We start from the raw sequence: 27,292 nt of genomic DNA on the forward strand, positions 1-27,292 counted from the left end.
AAGAGGAGGCAGAGGGCAAGCGTTTTCCTTTTAAAAATACGATGGGGAAGCTGCACACATTACTTCTGCTCCCACCCCAGGGGCCAGAGCTTAGTCACATGGCCATTCCTCGCTAGGAGGGACCCCAGGGTATGTAGTCCCACTATGAGGATATCGTCTCCTCCCATAGTTTGTACCACCTCTGTGGTGTTTTCCAACACTGACAACCCATTCTCTGATTCTCCTGATACCAACAGGGGGTTCCACCATTCAGTTCAATCCTGACGTTAACTGTCTGAAGTTAGCACAGGCCCCGCAGCCTACGGGCTCCGTCCCACCAGACCACCCTCCACTTCAGACACCATCGCAAGGCCCAGGCCTCCTGTACTTCTGACCAAGTGGCTATAAATCAGGGATTCCCACAACCCTCTCCTCAGGTTCGATAATTTGCTGGAACAGCTCAGAGAACTCAGGAACACCCTTTGTTTACATTTACACATTGCTTTATTATCAAGGATCCAAGTGAGCAGTCAGATAGAGAGGTGCTACACAGGGCGAGGTCCAGAAGGGCCCGAGCGCAGGAACTTCTGTCCTGTGGAGTCGGGGTGCGCCGCCCTCCGGGCATGTGGACTCGTTCACCAGCTCGGAAGCTCTCCGAACCCCTTCGCTTAGGGGTTTTTATGGAGGTTTCATCACTTAGGCATAACCGATTATTAACTCAGTTTGCAGCCCCCTCCCCTCCCCGGAGGTTGGAGGTGGGAGTGGGGCTGAAAGTTCCAGGCTTCTAATCAAGGCTGATCTTTCAGGCGACCAGCCCCCATCCTGAAGCTATCTAGGGGCCCGCCCACCAACAGTCACCTCACTGGAACAAAGACGCCCCTATCACCCAGGAAACGCCAAGGGATTGAGGAGCTCTGTGTCGGGAACTGGGGACAAAGACCAAATATGTATTTCTTAATATGCCACCACCCACTATGGTAATGACCCCAAATCTCTGTAACTCTCTCCTCTGCTGAGCTCCTGACCCATCTAATCCTGTGTCCACTTGGGTGTCTCTTAGTGAACCAGACTCAATGTAGCCTAAATAACAAAAATAATGTCAATGTTTCTCAACGTTTCTTCCATTGTGTCACATACTTTTCACATATTAACTTAGTCTTCACAACAAACATAATTAGCCCCTTTTTACAGAAGATGAAATCGAGGCCCAGAGGAGTCAAGTCAGCAGCTGGCCCTTGTCCGTGCTTGTTACGTTAACGCCCAGATCTCCAGGGACCTCCAGCTCCACAAACGGAGCCTCCGTCTCTTCAGGCGACTGAGTTGGAAATCTTGGCTTCACCGCACAAGCCACTTGAATCCCTCTTCAGAAGTTTGAAGAAGGGGCAGTGCAGATCCGAGATGGGCAGCAGGTCCAGGAACTGCCGTGTGACCACAGGGGAATTCCTCACAAAGGGTTTACCTTTTCTTTGCGATTTTCCCCTGGAATAGAGGAAGTCATATGAAATGCACAGGTTAGCAGGCGCCCCCCCCCCCCTTAATGCTTGTGTACCGCAGGTTTTTCCATAAATGTAGAATGGGATATACTATATTCACTGTGTTTTGGCTTGCTTTTTTCATTCAACAATACACCGCAGACATCTTTCCATGCCGATAAATATATATCCAACTCCTTCCCCCAGCACCCCCAATCCTGCTTCCCTGCCCTACTTTTTCCATAGCACTTACCACTTTCTACCAGGCCATATACTTAACTTACTCATTATGTTTATCATCTGTCTGCTTGCAACGGACCGAATGTTGATGACCTTCCAAAATTCATATGTTGAAATCCTAACCCCAGCGTGGTCACATGAGGAGGTGGGGCCTTAGGGAGGTGATTAGGAAATGAGGGCAGAGCCCTTATGAATGGGATTAGCGTCCTTATAAAAGAGGAGAGCTCCCTCATCCCTCTGCCATGTGAGGACACGGTGAGAAGATGGCCTTCTGTGTGACCAAGGAAGGGTCCTCACCAAACACTGAATCTGCCGGTGCCTTGATGGTGGACTTCCCAGTCTTCAGAACTGTGAGAAAGAAATGTCGCTTTTAAGCCACCGAGTTTATGATAAATTGTTATAGCCGCCAGGACAGACTACGACAGCACTAGACTGCAGGCGCCATGGGGACAGAGGTCTGCTTCTGTTTTCTTCACTGACGTGTCCCCAGCACCTAGAACAGCGTCTGCGACAAGGTGGGTGGTGTAGCCAAACCTGCAGGATGAACGAATCTACATCCTCACTTTCAGTGGCCACATGATTTACACGGAACCACATATATAAACGTGCATACACACATGTGCACACACATGCACACAAAAGCCTATTCCCATCCCACTGCAGTCTAGATCTTTATTAAGGAAGAAAGCACCCCTCTGAGCACTATGCACTCGGTTACCAGAGGGGAACGGGGCAGGGGGCAGGCGAAAGGGGTAAAGGGGCGCATATGTATGATGTACGGTGACAGATAAAAACTAGACTGTCAGTGGTAAACATGACGCAGCGTATACAGAAGCTGAAATATAATAATGTGCACCTGAAATTATGCAATGTTATAAACCAATGTGACCTCAATCAAATAAACAATAATAATAAATAAATAAAACACTATGCACTCGCCCTTTGCACACCCTGAGATGAGAGGCTGGCTGCTATCAGGTTCTGTCCACAACAGAATGGGTGCCATACCTCACCCCGTGGAGCTCGTGTTCCGCTCCTGTTGAGACCGCAGAACTAGTGCCTGACACACAGGCTCTGGGCCAGGAGGACTGGGTTGGCCGCTTACTAGCTGTGTGATCTTGAGCAAACTACTCAACCTTCATGGGCCTCAGTCTTGTCATCTTTCAGATATGGATGATGACAGTACCTACTTCACTCGGTTGTGAAGATTTTAAAAGCTATTCGGTTCCGGGTAAGAGGGAGTAAGCCCATCCATGCTGTCATGCCTACTGAATGCAGCCTTAACACTCGGACAGACACGCACGGAGCGGCGACCTGAGGAGTCTGAAAAGGACAGAGCAGCAAGCGAATTGGGGAAGAAAGCCAGAATTTGAAGTAGCCCTGAACTAGCAGTGAGGGTCTCATTGTCCCTCTGGTGTACCCCAGCCCAGACGCAAGACAGCCCCAAAGCCAGAATGAGCACTGAAGCGGGGAGACAGAGCTGCAGCAGAAACTCTGGCTCTGCTTCCAGGAGAGGCAGAGGGAGCTCTAACACTCACAGACAGCAGGAGGGACCCTGTTTCTCTTCCCCGCATTCTCTCTGCCCCAGCCCGCAGGCAGTTCCAAGGTAGTGGCAGTGGGGACAGCAGTCTCAGTGTTTACAGGGGTCCACAGGCACAGAACACTCTGAGGGAGGGGAATCTTCCCCCTCTGAGTAAAAGATCTGTAGTCCCAACAGGGTGGGTGAGCCCATTGCTTTTCCTCTCTGTCCTCCTGCCGCACGGCCGGAACACAGCCATAGTCACCGGGAGTGCGCAGCAGAGCGAGGTAACTCAAGCCCCAGTTTTCTCACTGGAGAACAAAAGAGGGAAGGCCGGAGAACCAGGACTCACAGAGGGAAGAGCCGCCTCCCCAAGCTCTTCATGAACTCCTGAGCTTCCCCTCAGCTGCTCTCGAGCGGATCTCGTCCTAAGCAGTAGAGCCAAGGCCTTGAGAACTGGCCGAGGGCCCAGACCGGCCCCTGCACGCTCCGCACACGGCCCAGATCTGAACAGCACCACAAAAGCTTTGACACTGAACTACACGGAAACTGTAACCCACAGAAGTCTGGTCAGGACGTGCACCCTGAACCCACCCGGGTCGGTTGCCTGCTAAAACAGAATTACCAGCATCCTCTCAAGAACTGAAACAACAGCCAGATTCTTGTAACATGTTATTTTGTAAATATCCAGAATACAAGCTACTATATTTTTAAATATCCAGGAAAATCATCAACTCATACAGACAGATGCAAATGCTAAGATGACACAGATGTTGGATTTATCTGACAAAGACTTCAAAGCAGCTATTTAAAATGCTCCAGGGAGTAAGGGCAAATACTCTTTAAGTGAATGAAAAGATAGACTCTATTAAATAAAAGCTATAAAAAAGAACCAAATGGAAGTTTTAGAACTGAGAAAAAATAAAGTAACCAAAATAAAAATTCACTGGATGGGTTCAAATAGCAGAATGGAGATAACAGAGGAAAGAACCAGTGAACTTGAAGATAGATCAATGGCAATTATCCAGTATAGTCACAGGAAAAAAATGCTGAAAAAAACGTGAACAGAGCCTCGGGGATACGAAAGGATGATACCAAATGGCTTAATATTCATGACATCAGAGTTCCAGAAGGAAAGCAGAAAGAATGAAGTACAGAAAAAAATGTTTGAAGAAATAATGGCTCAAAACTCCCCAAATTTGTCAAAAGACATAAATTTACAGATTCAAGAACCTCAGCAAAACCAAACAGGACGAATTATGAACATAATCATACTGCTGAAAACGGAAGACAAAATATCTGGGAAGTAGCCAAGGAAAAAAATTGTGCTGCTTGTAGGAAAACAACTATGCAAGTGACCTCAGATTTCTCACTGAAAACCATGAGACCAGAAAGAAGGGGAATGACATTTGATAACTGCTAAAAGAAAATGACCGTCAATCCAAAATTCTACGTCCATTGAAAATGTCCTTCAAGTATGAAAGTGAAATAAAGAAATTCTCAGTGAAGGAAAACAGAGGATTTGCTGCCAGCAGATCTGCGCTAAAAGAGTTGCTGGAGGAAGCTCTTCAGACACATGTCTAGAGACCCTGGCATTTTCTTCTAAAGTTACGCACACAGTTACATATGATCCAGAAATCCCACCCAAGGTATTTGTCCTAAAGAAATGAATACATATGTCCAGACAAAAACCCTTACAGGAATGTTCATAGCGGGTCTGTTCATAATTGCTCCAAACTGGAAACAACCCAAATGTCCTTCAGTGAATGCCTGAATACACTATGGGACATGCGCGTATTGGGATATTTACCCCTCAGCAATTAAAAGGGATGAGCTATTGATACACAGAACAAATTGGATGAATGTCAAAGGCATCAGGCTGAGGGAACAAAGCCTGTCTCAAAAGGTGACATACTGTATAATTCCATTTCTATGACATTCCTAAAAAAGATAAAACTGTAGTAATGGAGAACAGATCCATAGTTGTCAAAGATTAGGGCTAGGAGGAGGAGTGACTACAAAGGGACAGCCCTGGCGGTCCTTCAGAGGGTGGAACTATTCTGGGTCTGGACTACGGTGGCTATGACAGGAACTACGCATGAGCTACCGCTCAGAACTGTACACCAACCACGAAAGTCACAGAAGTCAATTTTACTTTTATGATATTTCAAAAATCTTTTTTTTCTAAAGTTATTGTCTCTAAAGTGCTTAAAACAGCACCTGGAAAATAGTAAGCTTTCCAAACGTGCTTGTTACTTAAAAATAAAACAAATTCCTGGCTTTTTCCGATCCGAGGCACCTGCCCGTATAAGACACATATGAGAAACTGCTTCAAGTCCAAGAGAATCCCCGGCTTCACGAGGGTCTGTGCCTTCCTTGAGGTCACATCCTCGGCGGTGTCCTCAGATGGTTCTGTGCAAGCGGAAGAGAAGCAACGTGAAGATCCGTGAGCATCCTGCGCAATCGCCCCCCTCCCCTCCCCGGTAGGGGTGAGGTGGGAAGGCGCGAACCTCGGAGGGCGGGTCCAGGCGCACTCGGGGAGGAGGGGGTCCCGTAGAAGCTCAGAGCCCAGCTCTGGAGTCACACAATTCCGGGTTCAAACCCCGCTTCAGCCACTCACCCCACCTCTGCGGCCAGAGCAAGCTATTTCGTCTCTGAGCCTCGGCTTTGTCGACTGTGAAAAGTAGGTCATAAAAGTGCCCGTAAAGGATTATGAGGATTTAATGCTACGATGCCCGTAAGACGCTCAGCGCCGTTGCCAGCTCGTCGTAAGTGCCCAATAAACCGCTGCACTTTACCGCTACTATTTGCAGTAAAGAGACTGGCAGGACGCACGCTCAGTGTGAGCAGTGGGTTACCTTTTGTGGTGGGATGTTTATCCGCAACATTTCATTATGAAAACTGTCAAAGTTACAGCAAGTTGAAAAGACTGTTCAGCAAGTAAGTTCTGTCAAAGTTCAGCAAGTTGGTAGTGCGATTTTAGGATGCTTTTTCTTTCTTTTCGCTTATCTAAAGTTTATATTTTTGTACAGCAGACATATGTTACTTGATTAATAAAAAATAAATACTGGAGAGAGGGGCAAAAAATACTGGTAAGCAGAATGGGACCCAGGACAGAGCCCTGTGGTCCAAAGTCACCACCTCCCACTGTTGCCTCGGCTCAGCCATCAACCCCACGTCTGGTCAGAAATCCTTCCACTCATTGAGCCGCCTTGCCCACGCATGCCCTGTGTCCACAGGACGTCAGGACAGATTTGCAGGTACCTCCAAAGTCCAGGCACAAGCCTGCGGCACCTCCACCCCCAACCAAGTAATTCCATCAATGGGGCAAATCAGATGAACCCAGAGTAATCCGTTCTCAGTGGTTTCTGATCATGTCCTCCCTTTCCACCTACGTGCAAACCAGGGGTAGTGGAAAAGGCATGGATTCTGGAGTCAGACTGCTCTGGATTTGAATCTCACTTGCATTTCTCACCTGTGTGACTTCGGGAAAGTTGCCTGACCTCTCTGAGCCTCCCTGTAAAAAGGGAATAATAAAACCCACATCACAGACTTCCTTTGAGAAGTGAAATAATGGATATATATGTCTCCCTCCCCACCCAAATTGTGGACTCCTCAAGGCCAAGGCCTGGGGCTTCCTACCTGCATTCCAGTACCTGGTTCTGAGGGGCACCCTCACTCCACTCCCCACCCCCAAATATCCCTTCTCCTCCTCTCTCTGCGTCTCTGCCACCTGCGTCTCCCCGTCTCGCTGCACAGCTCCCACCAGCTCCCTCACAACATATCTTCCTCTCCTTCTTCACCCAGCACTCCCCCTTCCCTCTCTCCGTCCTCTAACTCCTTTGCCCAGCCCAAGTGACAGACTCTGCCCTCCACTCCATTCCGTGTCCCCACTGTCCATGAGCCGCTGGTTGGCCCATGGCCTGCTCCGGGGCCCTCAGTGGAGAGGGCTGTGGGGTGGCGGACGTGGTGAAGCGGTGTCGACTCATTTACTCCCTCACTTGTTAGCAGCTTCGTTAGTCCTGAGGGCCCCAGGGAAAGCCATTAGTTGTGACGCAGCCTGTGCCATCCATCAGAGAGGGGGGCGGAGGGTGACAGCAGAGAGAGGAGAAAACAAGAAAACAACCCACCACCCATCCTCCTGGTGCCTCCTAGGGAGACCAAGGCAGGGCTGGCTGCACAGAGACTGGGGTGCCGGGGGCCTCGCCTCGACACCCCCTTGTGCCAGGCCCTTTCACCTCTTACAGGACGCAGAGGGGTGCTGCCCCACCCGGACGACGCCAGCCTGGAGCCTGTTCTGATGCCCACCCACCCCCGGCACGGGCGCTGCAGACCTGCCCACTCTTTGACACGACACATTCATGGCCCTCTCCACTTCCGTCCTCCTTTGCCCCTCTGTCCCCTTTCTCCCGCCTCCCCCCAGCCTGCTCTGCTGTGTCTCCTCTGCCCAGCTCTGGGGCCCCAGGAAACTGCCGCCCAGTCTCAGCGCCATCTCTGCCACTGCCACTGGGGTCTTCCTGCTTAAAGTGCACAGTTGGGGCTATTCAGGAAAAACCGCTTGAAACTGCTGTCCCAGAGCCTGGGGCTCCTAAAAACCACCACTGGCCAAGACGGAGATCATCTCTACCACAAGAGTTCCTAAACGGGGTCCTCTGTCGGGCTTCAGGGACGCGTGAACCCCTGGAGGTTGCATGGCGAAACTTGGGTGAAAGTACATCTTTCTGGGAAGCAGCACCCATGGCCTCCAGCAATAAAGCTGCCACCACTCCCCACCCCAGATCCCCTCTCCTGCTGGCAAGGCTTGGTGGCATTGGGAGTTACACCCCACACGCCCAGCTTGGGTCTGTGCCTCAGAGAGAAAAGCAACAAACTTCTGCACAGGACTTTGCTGGGTGGAAGTCACACTCACGTCTGTAATTTTTCCTTGCTCCTGCCACAACACTAAAGGTGCAAGGAAGGCTATTGGTAGAATTCACCCCACTCCCATTCCACGGCTGGATGGGGCCCCTCCCCGTGCTGCCCACAGCATAGCCCTCAACGCCCTGCATCAGAAGGGCAGAGGTGTTTGTCCGTCTGCCCCCTGGACTGTGGGCACCTCACGTTCAGTCCTTGACTTGTTCTTCACCATCCGGGCTCCCAGCCCGGTGCCAGGTGGGGAGAGCCTCAATAAATGTGTATTGGATGAAGACATGAATGAGTCCCCATTTCACAGACAAAGATGTGAGATCCAAAGAGGTAAGGCAACTTGCCTTACCTGAGGTCACCTAATCTTCACCTGCTGGCCCTGGGCCCGGGCCCGGGCCCCTGCCACAGGCCTGGCTTCCTGGCCCTGGGCAGACGGGGTGAGGCGGGTTATGCTCTCTGGCTCTTCCTGGTTGTCCCCAATATCTATTCTCCCTTCTTCATTAGTCAGATAACCCCTGACTTAGCTGGCACCTGGTCATCCTGAATAAAAAAGCATAGTCCCAGCTTCCTTTGCAATTAGTTATGTATGTATTACTAAGTTCTGGCCACTGAATTACAAATGGAAGTGGTGTTATAATTTTCAGGAAGTGTCTTTAAAGAGACTTTAAGGCACCATATGTTATGGGTTTTTTCTGCTTCCTCTTTGCTGGAGGAAGACCTAATGGCTGGAGCTCAAGCAGCCATATTAGATCATGAGGCAAAGAACACATCTTAGGCAGCCAGAGTGAAAAGCTGGAAGGACTCTGGGTCCCTGACAACTCACTGCCACACCAGCCCTGGGCTGCCAATCTCTGGGCTTTTTACATGAGAGAATAAAACCTGTGTGTTTATGGCAGTCATTCTCAAAGTGTGGTTTCCAGATCAATGACAACAGCATCACCTAGCAACTTGTTAGGAAGATACATTGTGAAGCCTCATGCTAGACCAACTGAATCAGAATCTGGGGGTGGGGCCCAGAAGCCTATGTTTTAACAAGCCTTCCCATGATTCTGATGCACGCTCAAGTTCGAGAACCACTGGTTTAAGGCATCGTTCATCTGACTTTTTCTTCATTCAAAGCTGAACCAAAGCTGATGTTGATAAAACAGCAAAGGGGAAACAAGCCTTCTAGGCAAGGATGGCACTTGCTTATATAGCATGTATGTGAAAAAAATTTAAAGCATTCCTTCCACTAACAAAAAAAAAATTTTTCTAATATATTTGAATATAATTGCACGACCTGAGCAACCAGAAGCAGGCCAGTCTGGGGAAATGAGAATGTGGGCCTCTAGATAAGGCCCGGGAATAGAGGAGGGGGGAGCGGAGGGGGGAACAACAGGGCAGAGAGTTTAATCAGTGGCATGAGAGATTAAATTTGTCCAAATGGTAGCTCCATCAACGACAAAAAAAAAAAATTTTCAACTTTCTATTGGAGAACAGCACGCATACATTAACATGCACAAATTCTAACTGTTGGGCTTAATGGGCTTTCACAAACTAGACACAGCAGCGTAACCACCACCCAGAGTAAGAAACAGAGCACGTTACCGCCCCCAGCAGTCCTAGTGCCCCTTTCCGTCGCTTCCCATGAGGGGATCACTTTCCTTACTCTTCAGGTAGCAGTGGACCCCACGGTAAGTGGTCCTTCGTGTCCAGCTTCTTCCGTTCAACAATGTGTTTGTGAAATTCACCCATTTTGGTGTGTGTAGCTGCTCATCCTTATGTCTCTCTAATATTCTGTTGTGTGAATATGTCACAATTTATTTATCCGCTCTACAGTTGATGGGCGTTTGGTAGTTTCAGATTTGGGAATATTATGAATACTGAGGCTATGAACATTCTTGGAAATGCCTTTTGGTGAGTACGTGCACGTATTTCTGTTGAGTATATATACTGAGGGATGGGATGTTGGGGTATGACGTGGGTATATGTCAAGCTTAGCAGATATGGCTAAACAGTTTCCCAAAGTGGTTGTACCAATTTACACTCCCACCAGTAGCATACGAGAGTTCTGTTTCCTCCACGTCCCTGTCAACACTTGGTGTTATCTGTCTTTCACATTTTAGCCTTTCTGGTGGACGTGTAGTGGTATCCTATTGTGGTTTTACTTTGCATTTGCCTGACGACTAATCAAGTTGAGCTTCTTTTCATATACTTATTGACCATTTGGATATCTTCTTTCATGAATTGCCTTTTCCAGCCTTTTATCCATTTTTCTACTGAATTGTTACTTTTTTCTTATTGATTTGTAAAAGTTCTTTATATATTTTGGCTATGAATCCTTTACAAATATCTTCTTCCACTCTGTGGCTTACCTTTCCTCTCTCTTAGTGGTATAATCAACACAGTCCAATGTATCTGTCTCCATAAACACTCTAAATCAGCAGCCAGAGAACACATACATTCTCTTAGGACTTGGATGAAACTGTCATTTCATAGATGCACTCCCAGCTCTGTCCACCTCTGCCTGGGAGAACATCCAGAGCACCAGGGGATGGCAGCCCTAGCCACACTCACACTTGGACTCACATTCTCACCCACACGCATCACCTCTGAATCCGAATGCCAGGTCAACGCTAATTAGCAAGCACGTCCACTTCAGAGTGGGGGGGCTGGGAATCATCCCAGAGTGGCAGGCTGTCAGGAAAAGCCAGAAGACTCTGGAGCACAGCGTGGATGGGGCGAAACCACTGGTGTGTGTGCGAGCCAGAGAGCGTGTTTTCCCAAGCACACGCATGGCGCTGGGTGCCTGTGTGGGATTTTGTAGGAGAGAGTGCCCTACGGCTCCAGGACTTGATGGAGAGGCCAGCACCTGCTCATGCACACTACCCTATGTCTACGACATAAATGGTGCCCCTGAGATGCAATGCTCTTGTGCAGTACACAACTTGAATGCTAGTACTTGACAGCCTTGCTTTCAGGCAGGAGTCAGGCAAAACAGGAGAAAAGTGTAGCCAAGGTATGGCAGAAACAGGAGTACTAGGGTAAAAAAGAAGATTTAGGGGCCAGCCCCATGGCCCAGCGGTTAAGTTTGCGTGCTCCGCTTTGGCGGCCCAGGGTCTCGCCGGTTCAGATCCTGGGCGCGGAAACGGCACCGCTCATCAGGTCACGTTGAGGCGGTGTCCCACATGCCACAACTAGAAGGACCTGCAACTAGAATAGACAACTATGTACTGGGGGGCTTTGGGGAGAAGAAAAAAAAAGATTGGCAACAGATGTTAGCTCAGGTGCCAATCTTTAAAAGAAATTAATGGGGCCAGCCCGGTGGCGCAGTGGTTAAGTTCACACGTTCTGCTTCTCAGTGGCCCAGGGTTCGCTGGTTCAGATCCTGGTGCCAACATGGCACCGCTGTGGTAGGCATCCCACGTATAAAAAATGTAGAGGAAGATGGGCGTGGATGTTAGCTCAGGGCCAGTCTTCCTCAGCAAAAAGAGGAAGATTGGCAGTAGTTAGCTCAGGGCTAATCTTCCCCCCAAAAAAACAAAAAACAAAAAAAGACAGGACTGGACAGACAGTCTTTCAAGCTGATGAAACGTCAGGCTTATGCTTGAAGCTGGGCCAGGCTGGATTCTGTGCTCAGTTGGGTGTCTGGTCCTGATGCCTATGACCAGTTCTATGTCCCTGGTCTGGGGCAGCTGCTCATTTTGTCCTAAATAAGATGGTTTCTCCCTCAGCCCACCTCCAGTGAGGGGTGTCCTAAGGAGAAGGAGGGTGGTGGCCCTGAGTCCCTAGCCTCCAGCAGTGTGCTGAGGTCCTGCAGGCAGCTGGGAGTGGAAGACAGGGGCCCAAGGAGGGACTTAGGAGCAGAGCGCACAGTCCGGTGACAAAGGAGGCAGCGAGGGGTGTGGGCTGCCTCCCAGGGGTCTCTGGCCCTGGCCCTTGCCTGGTGCTGCCCCCAACTCTGGGGCCTGCTCAGTGTCCCAGAGACCCAGCCCTGCCTGGACACAGGCAGTCTGAGCCGTTCATTTCCAGAAATCCAGAGGCCTGGGTGGGGAGGAAGGGAGGTCTGTTAGGGAGCAGCGGTTGGAGGCCCACTGCTGGAGCAGAGGGGGAAGGGCCTGGCTGGAGGGGACACTGCCTGGTGTGAGGGCTGGGCCCTGGGGCTCACACATCGCAGGAAGGGTCCCTCAGGTACCCATGAGGACAGCCACTGCCCACACCCCACAAGCTCATGCACCCAACCCTCACCCTAATGGACTTAGACACTGCACAGTGACACCCTCAGACCCTCTGGTACAGGCTACTCACGGACTTGACACCCCACGGGCTCCTCTCCCCACCCCACGCTCCCACTCCACACATTCTCCCACCTCTCACCCCACACGGTGCCGCTCTTGCCTGTGACCGCCACTGTCACACCTGCCCCGCCCGCCCGGGGTGCCAGCCCGGGTCAGAGCGTCCCCGGCCCGGAGAGCCAGGTGTTTGCGCAGCTAAGTGGCGTCTGTGTACCCAGCGGGGCGCTTATCTCGCGCAAACACGGCGCCCGCCTCCCGCGCGCTCATCCGGCCACCGCTGATAAGGACCGGAGGAGCCGAGGGCACCGCCCCGCCCGGCAGCCCACCCCGCCGCCCATCGCCGCGCGGATCCGGAGAAACGATGCTGCTGTCAGTGGGGCCCCGACCAGGGGAGGCCGGGAGCCTGCCGGCGCCCTCCCCCGCGGCCTCCCGCCCCCGCCCTGCGGCCACCAGCCCCGGCCGCCCCACGGACGCCCGTCTGTCCAGGCCTCCGCCCCAGTGGCCATCTACACAGCCAGGGACCTCCGTCTTGACCTGGATTCCCACAGGATGGGTACAGGATGCTCGTCAGAATTCTTAAACCCTACCACCACTATGGCTGCTCCTAATAAGGTCTCGCTCGGCTGAGGCTTAACCGGCGCAGGGCTGTCTGAGAAGCATTCCTACCATCCGATCTCGTTTTCCCAACAATTTCCCAACAATTAAGCGAAGGAGGCCCTGTTATCGCCCCATCTTACGCAGGTGGAAACTGCTTGCGGGGAGCTTGGAAACCTTAGCACATGGATTTGAACCTGGCACTGTCTGAACCCAGAGCAGGCACTGGCCTCCTTTTAAGAGACTAGCCGGTTATTCCAGCCTCTTATGTTTACCAGTGGTTAAGTTCAGGGGCTCCACTTCAGCAACCCAGGGTTTCACTGGTTCAGATCCTGGGTGCGGACATGGCACCACTCCTCGGGCCATGTTGAGGTGGCGTCCCACATGCCACAACTGGAAGGACCCACAACTAAAATATGCAACTATGTACTGGGGGGATTGGGGGAGAAAAAGCAAAAAAGGAAAAAAAAAACGATTGGCAACAGTTGTTAGCTCAGGTGCCAATCTTAAAAAAACAGAACAGAGTGGGCTCCAAGGTTACTGAAATTGATTATCTTAAGTCTAGACCGGGGCCTGGTGGATTGTTAAGTCTTGATTTTGCTCCTAATTAAATCCTGTCTGGTTGATATGAGGTGGTAGTACCTGGCATGACTTTGTTTCTCTTCCAAACTTGCAGAAAAGTGGTTATACAACTTTTATAATGAAAAAGACAAGGGTGTTCTAAATACAAAAACAAATGAAATAAATATAAAGAAAATTTTTATAAATTGGACTGCATTAAAATTTAATGCTTTTCCATATAATAAAAAGCTAAATTAAAAGGCAGCCCTCAAAATAAAGAAAACATCTTCACAACAGGTACAACCAAAGAAGCATTAAGATCTGGAATATGTAAAGAGCACCTACAAATCAATAAGAAAATGTCAGAGACCCTTGTATTAAAAAGTGATCAAGGACAATACACAAATAACTACAATTGTGAAAAATATTTATTCAATCTCAATATTAATCAAAGAAATGCAAATTAAAATAAAGAGATACTTTTTTTAATTAAAAAATTGGGGGTAAAGCTTTTTTTAAACGACTGACACCCAGTGTTGCCCAGGCCATGGTGAGCCCCCTCGCAAACACTGGAGATGAGACTGTAAAAAGAACTTCCAGAAGGCTAGGGGGATGTGTGTCTACCCTTTAGTCCTGGGTTTGCATTTCTGTGAATGTAACCAGTAGATACGTCCAGAGATAAACACAAGGATACTCATGGGAGCAGCGATCAACAATGGCACACACACGAAAGGGGAAACAACACAAACTTCCAAAATGTCCAACACCAGGTAAATTATAGTTTCTATGAAAGATGCACTATTTTAATGAAGCCAGTAAAAATCATGTTGTACAAAAATGTTAAATGACATGGAAATATTTTGATATATGTTCACATGGGATAAAAGCAGAGTACAAAAATAGTACATATAGAATGATTCCAAGTCTGTAAAAAATATAAAATGTCTACGCATAGGAAGGAATCCTGTATGTTCTGTATGTAAAAATGTTGAGGGCCGGCCCGGTGGTGCAGTGATTAAGTGCGCATGTTTCACTTCTGCGGCCCGGGGTTCGCCGGTTCGGACCCCGGGGGCGGACATGGCACCACTTGGCAGGCCATGCTGTGGTAGGTGTCCCACATATAAAGTAGAGGAAGATGGGCACGGATGTTAGCTCAGGGCCAGTCTTCCTCAGCAAAAAGAGGAGGATTGGCAGCAGAAGTTAGCTCAGGGCTGATCTTCCTCAAAAAGAAAAAAAATGTTGAGTAGTCACCTGGGGATGGGGTTACAGGTGATTTGTTTCTTTCTATTTCTCTGTAATTTTTATAGTTGCCAATGAATATGTACTACTTTTATAATCAGAAAAGTTTTAATTGAGAAAATTAAAAACAAACAAAAGAAATGAGAACAAAAAGTGTGTAATCCATAAAGCACTGTTTCCTCTGTCTGTCTGGCACTCTAGGCCCGGCCAGGGCGCCATGTTGTTGAAGTTTACTCAGGGGTAGGAGACCCTACTTGCCTCTCCATGGGGCCCCCAGACTTCCTGAAAGCTGCCTTCAGGCGGGCCTGCCGGGAGGGACCTCCACCCCAGCCCACCATTGTCACACCCAAACGCCGCCTGCCGCCATCGCCTTCTTTCCTGCCTTCCCTCTTCGAGGCGGGGTTTGTCCCGTCCACCAGCTCCCTGTCCCCTCTCCCCTCATCTTGTCATAAGGCCTTAAAGTCTCTCACCACCACCTTCCTGCCCCAGCGCCAAAGCGCGTCCCCTTCCCCACCCACTCCAGCCTCTGGCCAGGAATGAGGGCCCGAGGAGGGACCAGAGCCCAGAGCGGCTGTGGTCTCAGCAGGGAAGAAGCAGAGGCCAGGCCCAGTGCCGGGGACAGTGGGGAGGGGCAGAGACCCAGAATTTACCAGGATTAGGCAACAGAGTGGGGACATCCCCTCGGCCCATAAAAAGAGAGGTGAGCGTGCAGGTCTCTCCCCCTGAAGACATGAGCCCAAGTGTATGTCCAGGAGGGGTGGCATTTGGGGTGTCTGAGGAGGAAGCTAGGTGCCCCACTGGTCCCCACGGTTCACCCCAGGACTGGGTCACATGGTTCCCTGCGCCCTGTGCACCCCAAGTTTCCATTTGAGGACTGTGGCCCCAGACAGACCTCCCCTGGAATCCAGCTCTATACCCCGCTGCTCCGCAGTGAGCCACTCTGCCCCTCTGAGCCGCCGTTCCCTCCTCGGTAAATAGGAATAGGAATAACGCCCTTGCAAGGTCACTGGAAGGACCAGACAATGGAGAAAAAACAGAGCAGGTGTCCATTAACTGTACCTGAGGCTGTTATGCTGGCCCCAGGACTCAGAACCACAGCCCGCGGTCAGGGCCGCCTGCGTGTCCCTGCCCCTCCACCCAGTCACCTGCTTGCACGTGGATTCTCACGCCCAGCCACCACAAACTGTATTTTGAATCCCAGCTCTACGTGTGTTTGCTGCATGCTAGGCCCACTGCTAAGCGCTTTACATTCAATTCCCATAGCAATCCTATGTGGTTTGTGTTATTGGCGCCAATCTATTGATAAGGAAACTGAGGCTCAGAGAGGTTAAGCAACTTGCCCCAGGTCCCACAGCAGGTAAATGGCAATACTAGGGCTGAGGCTCAAGCCAGTCTGGCCCTGGCCCAAGCTCTTTCCTCTATTTCAAGTTGCCTCAAGGAGCCAGATACTGGTGCATTCCTTGGGCCTGTGTCCACTCGTTGTCTCGTTGTGGTCAGCACAGATGTGGGTGACTGTGGCCTCGAAGCCATGTCTCTATTACTGATATTCCCAGACTAGGCAGAGCTCTCCTCTCCTCTGCCCTTCATAATTGCACCAGGAGCCTCCTGGGAAACCCGACCTCCCTCTGCCCCCATCCCTGCCGCTCTCTGGCTTAATTACTTCTCCTCCTGGCTGTAATGAATGTCTCTGAGCCCCTGAGACAGGAAACTTCATCAGGAGCAGCTGTCTCCAGGACTCAGCCCTGCCTCCCCCAGCCCTTTGGGCCCAGACATCGGCCCAGCCTCTGCCCGCCTCCCACCCAGCCACAGCTTCAGCTACAGGGGGCATCTATGTGTGGGAGACTCCCAGCCCCCCAGCTTCCCTGCCCCTGATGGAATGCAGATCCGAAAACCGACCATGAGCGGTCTGCCCCAGATGGGGGTCCGGATCCTAAGTCTCTCGTCCCGCAATCTGCCCACAGGCGTTGGAGTGGACAGCTCAGCGTGGCGGCTCCTCCTGGCTTCCTACACGCCCACCCTCCTGTGGGGTCAGCACATGCTTTCCTTTCATTCATTCACCCAGTGTTCCCTGAGCACCTATGGTATGCATCCCTGCTCCAGGCACTGGGAAGACGGCAGGGAGCAAGAGAGACAAGGCGCGTGCCCTCCAGGAGCTTACGGTCCAGCAGGAACACAGCCCAAAACAAGTGAACAGACAGATCAATAAAATTATTTATACAGAGGGAGAAAGTGGGAGCTGAGATAGAGAGTGAGAGCTGGGGCAGCAGGGGATGGACAGGGAGAGAGGGCACCCACACCTCCCTCCCATCCTGCTTATCCCCGTGCCGGAAGTCCTCACGGCAGTCTGCTCTGCATCTCTCATACTTCAAGGCCGACATGGTCTTACTGGATCATCATCTCCAAACACCAGGGCTTCAGCCACACACCCACCTCACCCATCACCTAAAACAACCACAGGGAGGAGACAGGGTGGCCGGTGGGAGCCCCAGAGCCACCAGGTCATGAAGGAGGCTGGCAGAATGAAGATGGGGTTCCCTACAGCTGCCCGGCTTCCCCTTTCTGCCTCTCTGCCCTTCCACTGGGGTCCCTTATACCCCCACCAGTCACCAAAATAATTTCCAGGTCGATTAAAGAGTTAAAGGTAAAAATAGATTGAACCATAGAAAACCAGGAAGAAAGAGAACGGTCAGCCCTCTTGAGGGAAGAGATCTTTACGAGCGTAAAAGCGCTGGAAGAACCCACAGAGAAAAGGTCACCAGCCTTGTCCACGTAAGCGTGAAATGCGTGTGCACGTCATAAAAATGTAACCGACGTCACCACTCGGACCACCTTTCTCCGCCAGGCTGACTCCTAATTTGTCCTAGATTCAGCTCCAGAACAAACTTCCCCTGACCACCGCCAGCCATCCCTCACCCGCTCTGGGTTGGCCGTCACCTCTGAATGCTCCCTGGCCCCCCTGCTGCTCGACCCTCTATCAAAGCATAGATGAAACTGTGTTGTGAATGTTGCTTTCTATTCCGATCCTCATGGTCCATGGGCACCTTGACCTATTCTTGTGTTTATAATCTCCATGCCCAGCACACAGAGAGGCTTTACACAGAGGAGAGCTCAATAACTTTTCATTTTAGTGGGTATCTGCTATATTTTCCAGTTATCTAACTTTTTAAAAAATTGTAGTAAAGGGGCTGGCCCCGTGGCCGTGTGGTGAAGTTCACGCGCTCTGCTTTGGTGGCCCAGGGTTTTGCTGGTTCAGATCCTGGGCGAGGACATGGCACCACTCATCAAGCCATGCTGAGGTGGCATCCCATATGCCACAACTAGAAGGACCCACAACTAAAAAATACAAAACTGTGTACCGGAGGGCTTTGGGAGAAAAAAAAGGAAAAAAATAAAATCTTAAAAAAAAAATTGTAGTAAAATACACATAGGGGCTGGCCCCGTGGCCGAGTGGTTAAGTTCGCGCGCTCTGCTGCAGGCGGCCCAGTGTTTCGTTAGTTCGAATCCTGGGCGCGGACATGGCACTGCTTATCAGACCACGCTGAGGCAGCGTCCCACATGCCACAACTAGAAGAACCCACAACGAAGAATACACAACTATGTACCGGGGGGCTTTGGGGAGAAAAGGAAAAAATAAAATCTTTAAAAAAAAAAAATACACATAAAATTTTCCATCTAAATTTTTGGGGCACTGCCATACTGCTTCCACAGCTCTGCCATTTTTCACCCCCACCCATGGTGCACAAGGCTTCCAATTTCACATCCCTGCCAACACTTATTATTTTCTGGGATTTTTTATTGTAGCCATGCTAATGGGTATGAGGTCACATCTCGTTGTTGTCCTGATTTGCATTTCCCAATAACTTTTTTTTTAAAGATTGGCACCTGAGCTAACATCTCTTGCCAATCTTCTTTTATTTTCTTTTTCTTCTTCTTCTCCCCAATGACCCCCAGTACACAGTTGTATATTTTAGTTTCGGGTCCTTGTAATTGTGGTATGTGGGATGCCACCTCAGCGTGGCCCGGTGAGTAGCGCCATGTCTGCGCCCAGGATCCAAACCAGCGAAACACCAGGCCACTGAAGTGGAGCTCGAGAACTCAACCACTCAGCCATGGGGCCGGCCCCCTCCCAATAACTATTTTTTAAATGAAATAGTCAACAGACTGAGAAAAATCCATACGGCAGATACGACAAAGGGTTAATGTCTTGTATGTGTAAACTGAATATACAAATCTCTTAGTAAAACATTAGGATTCCCAAAAGATAAATGGACATGAACAGACAACTCCAAAGGAGTAAAAACAGCTAGTAAGCAATCTCAAGAACAAATAGTTAGCGTTGTTGCTAACGAAGAAGGCAAAACAGGAAATCATGTTTTACCTGGTCAGATTTCAGAACTAAAAAAAAAAGACAAAACTCACTGCGGGCAAGACTGCAGGGAGACAGACATGCTGGCTCGCTCGCAGCTGCGCAGCGTGCACACTGAGACAATCCTTTTGAAAAGCAACTTCCAAGATTCAAGAGCATTAAAAATATTCATGCCCTTCAACCCAGAAATTCAGTTTCTGGGCACTTACTTAAATAAACTCAATTCAGAGATATAAGCACAAAAATGTGTACCACAGTTTATCTATAAAAGTAGAAAGTTGGAAGCATTGTAAATGTCTAATAATAGCATATTCGATATTAAACTTTGAAATATTTCTACAGTGTAATATTATGCAGCCACCCAAAAGGTGGTTATGAAGTTTACGAGATGAGAAACTGTTCAGGATTTAATGTTAAGCGGGAAGAGCAGCATACAAAACGTTACCTGCAAGAACATCTCAACTAGGAAAAAAAAAATAAGGATTTTGTATTTTATTTTATTTTGAGGAAGATCAGCCCTGAGCTAAGGTCTGCTGCCAATCCTCCTCTTTTTGCTGAGGAAGACTGGCCCTGAGCTCACATCCGTGCCCATCTTCCTCTACTTTATATGTGGGACGCCTACCACAGCATGGCGTGCCAAGTGGTGCCGTGTCTGCACCCAGGATCCGAACCGGCGAACCAGGGGCTGCTGAATCGGAACGTGCACACTTAACCGCTGCACCACCTGGTCAACTCCCCCAAAGTAAGGATTTTTATAGAAAATATAGGAAGGCTTTTCTATAACACTATCCTGCAGGCTAGTAGAAGCTGTGTCTGGCTGCTGGGCCTGCGGGTGATTCCTCTTTTCTGCGTTTTGCTTCGCTGTGTGCGCTTCCTCTCTCTGCACCGTATCTCTTCCCAAACCAATAATACAATTAAAACCTTTCACAAACTTTGATGAGATATTCCCTCTTCTGAATCTCCTTAAAAAAAAATCATTCAACAATATGAGGGAAAATTTTATGCATGAAGTGCTAATTACAATGTTGATTATAATCGTATACAAATTGGATGCAAATCAAGTGTTTAATAATAGAAAATTGATTAAAAGAGGCATTGTATCATTGCTGAAATCTTAAGCAGTCACTAAAAGGCACAGTTAGGAAGTGTTATTGGTTGGGTTGTGTCCCCCAAGAAGATATGTTGAAATCCCAACCCCCAGGACCTCAGAATGCCACCTTATTTAGGAACAGGCTTGTTGCAGATGTAATTAGTCAAGATGAGGTCATACTGGAGCAGGGTGGCACTAAATCCAATATACCTAGTGTCCTTATGAGAAGAGGAGACGCACACAGGGAGAAGAAAGCCATGTGACCACAGAAGCCGAGACCGGAGCATGGCATCTACAAACTAGAGAATGCCAAGGATTGCTAGCAAGCAGGGAAGCTAGAAGAGGCGAGCAAGGACCCCCTGCAGACTGCAGAGGGAGCTCCTGCCTGGGACACCTTGATCTTGACCTCCAGCCTCCAGAACTGCCAGACCACACATTTCTCCTACCTTACGCCCTGGGGTTTGTGGCACTCTGTTAGGGCCGCCCTAGGAAACTAACACAGGAAGTAACATGAAAAATGTTTATGACATCCTGATAAGTGAAAAATCAGGAAAATTAATCATATGTACACAAGAACTCAGCATGTTAAAAAAAAGGTGTAAAATGAGCTTGGAAGGAAATAGACCAAAAGCAAATAGCAGCTGTATTAGTAGGCTAGGCTGGTTTTGTTTAGCTAGTTTTCAGTAATTTTCGTAAATTACTTTTTTTTTTCTTTTTTTTCCTTTTTCTCCCCAAAGCCCCCCCCCCCCGGTACATAGTTGTATATTCTTCGTTGTGGGTCCTTCTAGTTGCGGCATGTGGGACGCCGCCTCAGCGTGGTTTGATGAGCAGTGTCATGTCCGCGCCCAGGATTCGAACCAAGGAAACACTGGGCCGCCTGCAGCGGAGCGCGCGAACTTAACCACTCGGCCACGGGGCCAGCCCCGTAAATTACTTTTACAATGAAAAAAGTTTGGTTTTTTTTTTTTTTTTTTAAAGTATACCCTAATTGTAACCACCAGCTCCTCTTTGCATTCCAACCGTCAGGCCCCTGGTCTCTCTGCCTGCGATCCACTGCCCCCCCCCCCCCCACTCCTACCCCATGCCCCAATCCACTCCTTATCTTCCAAGATCCCAGCTCGGATCAGGCCACTCTGCTCCTCAAAATCCCGCAGAGGCTCCCCAGGTCTCCTTAACCCGCACCCGCACTACTGCCCTCAACCTACCCTCGCCTTTGCCCTCTCCCCCCATCACCCCCACCACCACACTGACAGGCAAGTGAGCGGACATTGGTGCTTCCCCCGGTTTCTCAGTTTGAGCCGCAACAATGGGTAAGGTAGAGAGGGAAGCGAGCTTTCTCCCTGAGAAGGACCCCTGCAGTGGGAGTGAAAGTCCTGACCCAAGCCCGCCCGAGGCCAGTCTATGAGGCTGGGACTCGAACCTGCGTGTTCTAATCCCAGATCAAGGCAAAGACCGTACCCTCTCCCGTGTCCACTCGCCCAACACCCTGACTGGTGCACAAGGGGCGCTCCGCTAACAGGTTCCGACTGAGGATGCCTGAGTCCCCTGCTCCCACCTTTGCGCCCAATAAAACCTCCCACTCCTCTCAGTGCCTTTGCCCCTGATTCCGCCCTTAGGCTGCACCTTCAACCCCCACCCCCAGGCTGGGTTTTCATGGAAGAGGGTTGGGGTATCGGGATCCGAGATCCAAGAGAGGCACGCGAAGATGGGGTGGCTCTGGGAGGGCGTTGCTTGGGGGTGGGGAGTAGTTAGAGCCTGGGAGGAGGGACAGTAAGCCTCCTGGGCACGAGGGGACCAGGAGTCGGCCCCCAGACCAGCTTCCCAGGGTCGGTTCCCACTCGTCCCTGACGGGGATCCCTTTACTTCGCGGACTTCAGCGCTGCAGACGGATCCGAACGCAGCCAGTGGGAGACACCCGGACTGGGCACCGCATGGCCAGGCCGGCATCGCCCCCTCGTGGCAATAGTTTGTAATTACAACCTGCAGGCGCACAGCAGAATCCGCGTCCCTACCCGCCGAGGACTGGAGCAGTGGTTTGGCGTGTGAACCTGCGCCCTGGCTTCTGACCTCCTCCTTGGCCTCAAACTCACTAGGGACTTCCTCATATTGAAAGCCCCCCCGCCCCCCCGTTCTTCACCTCTCTGGACCAGCCCACATCTCTGCTCCATTACTTTTTAGACTTTAATGCACATAGGATCCCTTGGGGATCTTCGTTAAAATGCAGATTCTCGTTCAGTGAGCCTAGAGTGGGCCCCTGACTCTGCATTTCTATCCAGCTCCCAGGTGATGCCATGCACCACGCTTTGAGAGGCAAGGCTCTGCTTTCTCCAGCCATAATTTCCCCAGGAGTTCTGTGCTATGGTCGCATCCCAGGCCCCTCTCCCACCCTCTGCCCCCCTTGGCTTCCCTGCCCTAGCTCCCCAACCCCAATGTGTCCCTGAGGGGTGAAGTCAACAGCCTTTTCTCAGGCTTTGAGGCATCGACACTGTGGCTGCCCCTTCCTTATTGAAGCATCCCCACCTGTGGATTCTGGGCGACTCCTGGTGGGCCTCCTACTCTCAGCTCCTCCAGCCTCTCCTCTGTGGGCTCCTCTTTCTCCAGCCCCTCCCTGGCAGCTCATGCCCAAGTTCAGGGGCTTCGTCTACCGCCTCTCCAGGACCTCTCCAACCCTGACCTTTCTCCTGAGCTCTGGGCCCCTTTTCCACTTGTCTGCCAGGCAGCTCCAGCTGTGCCCTGAAAGCGCCTCACCTCCACTTGTCTAAAACCAGCTTCCTGTGATCTCTGTAATAATAGTAATGCCTACTTCATGGCGCTACTGTGAGAATTAAATAAGTTAATACTTAGCATGTGCTTGGAACAGTACCTGAGGAACGGTTTGGAATTACTATCTTCAAGACAGTAGCCTTTCTTAAGTGCCCCAGATCCCCAGAGACTGTAAACTGAAGGAAGACCCTTCCTATCATAGGGTTGTGGACAAATTCTTCTCTCTCTCTCTCTGTTTTCTTCTAATCATCTCAGACGGAAGGTCGGTCTCCATCAGACACTAGCCTATCTGCGGTCTCTCTCTTACACCGCTGGTCCTCTTCGATTTCACAAACCCGGCGGCAGCAGCCAGAGTAGGTAGCCCCCTGCTGGACAAGAGGCTCATGGCATGCTCGGAACCGAAAACCTTACCGAGGAATTCGTCCTCCGCTTTCAACTCCGTACTTGTGGAGTATTCAGTATTTCACGTATTTATGCCTTGGAGGAAAACTATGCCTGGAAGAAACAAACTACCTTTTCTTGAGTATTTACATTATGTCATATGGGGAACTTGCACTTTTGGGAATTCATTGAATCCTTTTTTTTTAAAGATATCCAAATATACATAAAAGTACAGAAATAGTATAATGAATCCTCTGTAACCATCATCAAGTATCAACTCCTAACTCAATGGCCAGTCTTGTTGCAGCTGTCCCCTCACCCGCTTTCTCCTCTCCAGAGTTATTTTGAAGCAAATTCAAGGCATCTTATCATTTCATCAATAAATATTCAGTATATATACTCAAAGATATGGAATATTTTAAAAAACGTAACACACAATCATTATCACGTCTAAAAAATTAATATATCATATCCTTTGTGCTCAAATTTCCATGATTGCCTAATTTTTGTTTGTTTGTTTGAATTGGAATCCAAATAAGGATTAAAAGAGACTTTAAAAATACATCTTTTAGGGCCTGGCCCGGTGGCATAGAGGTTAAGTTCGCCCATTCTACTTCGGCCACCTGGGGTTTGCAGGGTCAGATCCTGGGTTCAGACCAGCACACGGCTAGTCAAGCCATGCTGTGGTGGCATCTCACATACAAAAAAAGAAAAATAGAGGAAGATTGGCACAGACGTTAGATCAGGGCCAATCTTCCTCACAGAAAAGTATATATATACATCTTTTAATCTATATGCTCATCCTTCCCTCTCCTACTCTTTTCCTTGCAATTTATTTGTTGAAAAAACCTACAAGGTTTCCCACAATCTGGATTTTGCTGACTGCACGCCCACGGAGAACTTTTCCTCTTCATCACAAGGCAAAGAAATTGAGTTTTATTCTCTTTCTCCTATTTTACAGGGAGAAAACTGAGACTCAGAGAAGTTAAATGCCTTGCCCAAACCTTTGCAGCCCGGGAAGTGGCAGAGCCCAGGCCTCCTGACTTCCAGCCAGGAAAAATGGGACTGCCTCCTCAGGCACCCAGTTCAGTGCCTGGCACGCAGTATGTGCTCAAAAATGCTGTAGGTGACTAAGATGGCCTTTTTTTTTTTTTTTTGAGGAAGATTAGCTCTGAGCTAACATCTGCTGCCAATCCTCCTCTTTTTGCTGAGGAAGACTGGCCCTGAAGTAACATCTGTGCCCATCTTCCTCTACTTTATATGTGGGACGCCTGCCACAGCATGGCTTGACAAGCGGTGTGTAGGTCCACATCCAAGATCTGAACTGGCAAACCCCAGGCCACCGAAGCGGAACATGCAAACTTAACCACCACGCCACTAGGCTGGCCCCTGAGATGGCCTTTGCACACTCCCACTTGTCACACCCTCCAGGTGCAGCTCTGAGACAGTGCCCACTGGGATTTGCCTCCTCATGGATGGAATGGACCACCTTGGGGCTTCTCAGGCTGTCCTAGGGCCAATCCCACCAACACAGATTCCACAGACCTTGCAAACCACAGAGCCAGACTTCCCTTTGCATGGGCTCCACTTCTTTCTCTCTGTCCTCTCTTCATCCATTCATTCAATAAATGTTTACTGAACACCTCTCACATGCCAGACATCACTCTGGCCTGTGAATGGTGTGGCCCTGTGCCTCTGTGTGTGGGGAGACGGGTGTGGTCTCGAGGGGCATGTCTGTTTCTAACTCTGTATGTTTTGCATGTGTGTATTTGTGTGTGTGTGTGTACATGGGTCTGTGTACATTTGTCCCTGTAGTTGTCGGTGACTACAGCTAGGTGCATATTTGTGTGTTCTCAGTATCTGTCCATGCACGTGTGTATGTATGACACAGTCGCTGAGAGAGCCTCTGTAAACATGCACGATTTTGTGTGCAAATGTGTGTCTGAGTGGACCTGTGTCTCTCTGTACACCTGTGTGTCTCCACACCTGTGTATGTGTGTGTGTCCTCCCACAGGTGCTGTGGTTGGGATGGTCAGCTGTCAACCCTGGCTCCTCACCTGCCCAGATTTCTGTCACCTTCATGCCCACCTATACTGAGTGGCAGCCAAGAAGGGTTCTAATGGGAGGGACAGCCTTGGCCCTCAACCAGCCCTGCTCAGTGCTGAGGCCCCTGTTGAGGGGAGGTGTCAGGAGGGGTTGGAAGATTGTGTCTATTCCCAGTGTGGCCAAGAAACAAGGCCTGGTGAGAAGCTAGGAGCCCAATTCTGGACACATTGACAACAGGCTTTGCTCTGAAAAACAAACCAACACCCAGCTTCAGAGGGGGAAAAAAGAAAATTTGAACTGGAACCACAAACCAGCAATGATCCTGTAGGCCTTCAGTTGAGAGGGGTGGGGTCAGGTAGGGGTGTTGACCCCATATACCCACACTCATCTCCTCCAGAAAGCAGGGCCAGTTCCCCAAACAGACGCTGGCCTTCCCCCAGGGACAGGCAGTGGAGACACAGTGGTCCCAGGGTCACACTGGACTTGGAGTTAATCATCTACTCAGGGTATCCCCAGGCCCCATTGGCTGCCTGGGGACACGGCCCTCTGGGCTGAAACCCAAAGGAGGGGGAAGCAGCTCTCCAGCCAGTGTCTGCCCCACCAGCCCAGGAGAAATGAGGCTGATGCTGTTGGCTACTGAAATGGTGGTCCCTCAGGAAGGCCCCAGCCTGAGGAGGAAGACACCAGCTCTGCCCTTAGGGAGCCCCAGTCCGAAGGGAGAGGCCATCCTTGCCCTCACAGAGGCCCCGAGTTGGCAGGAGGTGGGGCTCAGCCACAGCTCGGGGAAAGGGCCTGGAAGGGGCATACATTTAGGTTGGAAGGAGTGACAAGGGGCCTGGGCAGAGGCAGACACTCAGAGCAGCAATGGCAGGAGAGACGGAGAAGGAGGAATCCTGAGTGGAGAGGGGCCAGGAAGTGGGCGCTGTGATGGAGAGGGGCTCGGACAGAGAGACGGGGAACAGGAAGCACACGAGGTTGGGGGCTGAGGGCAGAGGGAGGAAAATGATTATGCCCCCAGGGGCTAGGACCACCTCCTTTGGTGGATTCTGGGAAGTGTATGGGAGAGGGGGGAGCAGTAAAGAGGGAAAGGAAGAAGAGATGCTGTGGCTTCACTCTCTGTTGGAACCCAGGATTTTGAGGTGGGAAGATGGAAAAGTCAATGGAGGAGGTCACAAAGGTCAGTTCCCTCCTCCCCCGTCAGGAGTCTCCTGCTTGGCACAGCATGTGCATGTGCTGTACATGAGCGCACAAGTGTTGGGGTGTGCGTGTCTGTGTTGGCTGGGGATCCTGGGAAGGGGTCCATGCACTCACCCAGCATCCTCTGGAATACTCAGGAGGGAAGCAGCTCAGGCCACTGCTCCCCATTCAGGAGGAGCCCCGGGAGTCCTGGCTCCCAGCACAGCAGAAGGGGCAGCACTGAGCTGCGTGTGAGGGAGAAAAGAGCAGGGGGTGGGAATTTAGACTACCTAAGATCTGGGCATGCCACTAACAAGCTCTGTGACCTTGGCCAAGTCACCACCTCTCTACCGCTGGTTTCCTGCCTATCACAGAGGGTGGAATTCCATCAGAGTGCACCCAAGTGCATGGTGTGTACAACCGAGAGCCCGTGGTGCTTTTAGGCAGCACATGGTCAGTATTAAGTAACAACGAATCACTTTCTGTGAACGTTTTCAAGTCCTTTTCAAGTCTCGCTTAGGAACATGGATCTGGAGCAGAACTGCTTTGCTGCAAAGACCAGCTCCACTGCTTGCAAACTCAACGACCTTGGCCCTCACATATTTGTCTCAATTTCCTCATCTATAAAATGGGCATCATAATAACACCCATTCTGGAGCCAATGTGAGGATGAACTGAGCTGCTGTT

At 50.2% G+C, this 27,292-nt stretch overlaps 1 long non-coding RNA gene across 1 annotated transcript; it reads right to left on the reverse strand.

The window, feature by feature from the left end:
* Positions 1–1,320: 1,320 nt before the first annotated feature.
* On the reverse strand, positions 1,321–26,857 carry LOC123276383 (uncharacterized). Its single transcript, XR_011493867.1, has 3 exons — positions 26,741–26,857; positions 1,989–2,039; positions 1,321–1,458 (listed from the first exon to the last, which is right to left on the reverse strand). It is a non-coding gene; the product is annotated as an uncharacterized lncRNA (long non-coding RNA).
* Positions 26,858–27,292: the final 435 nt, after the last annotated feature.

This window comes from Equus asinus, chromosome 13, assembly GCF_041296235.1.
Source record: "Equus asinus isolate D_3611 breed Donkey chromosome 13, EquAss-T2T_v2, whole genome shotgun sequence".
NCBI classification, from domain to species: Eukaryota; Metazoa; Chordata; class Mammalia; order Perissodactyla; family Equidae; genus Equus; species Equus asinus.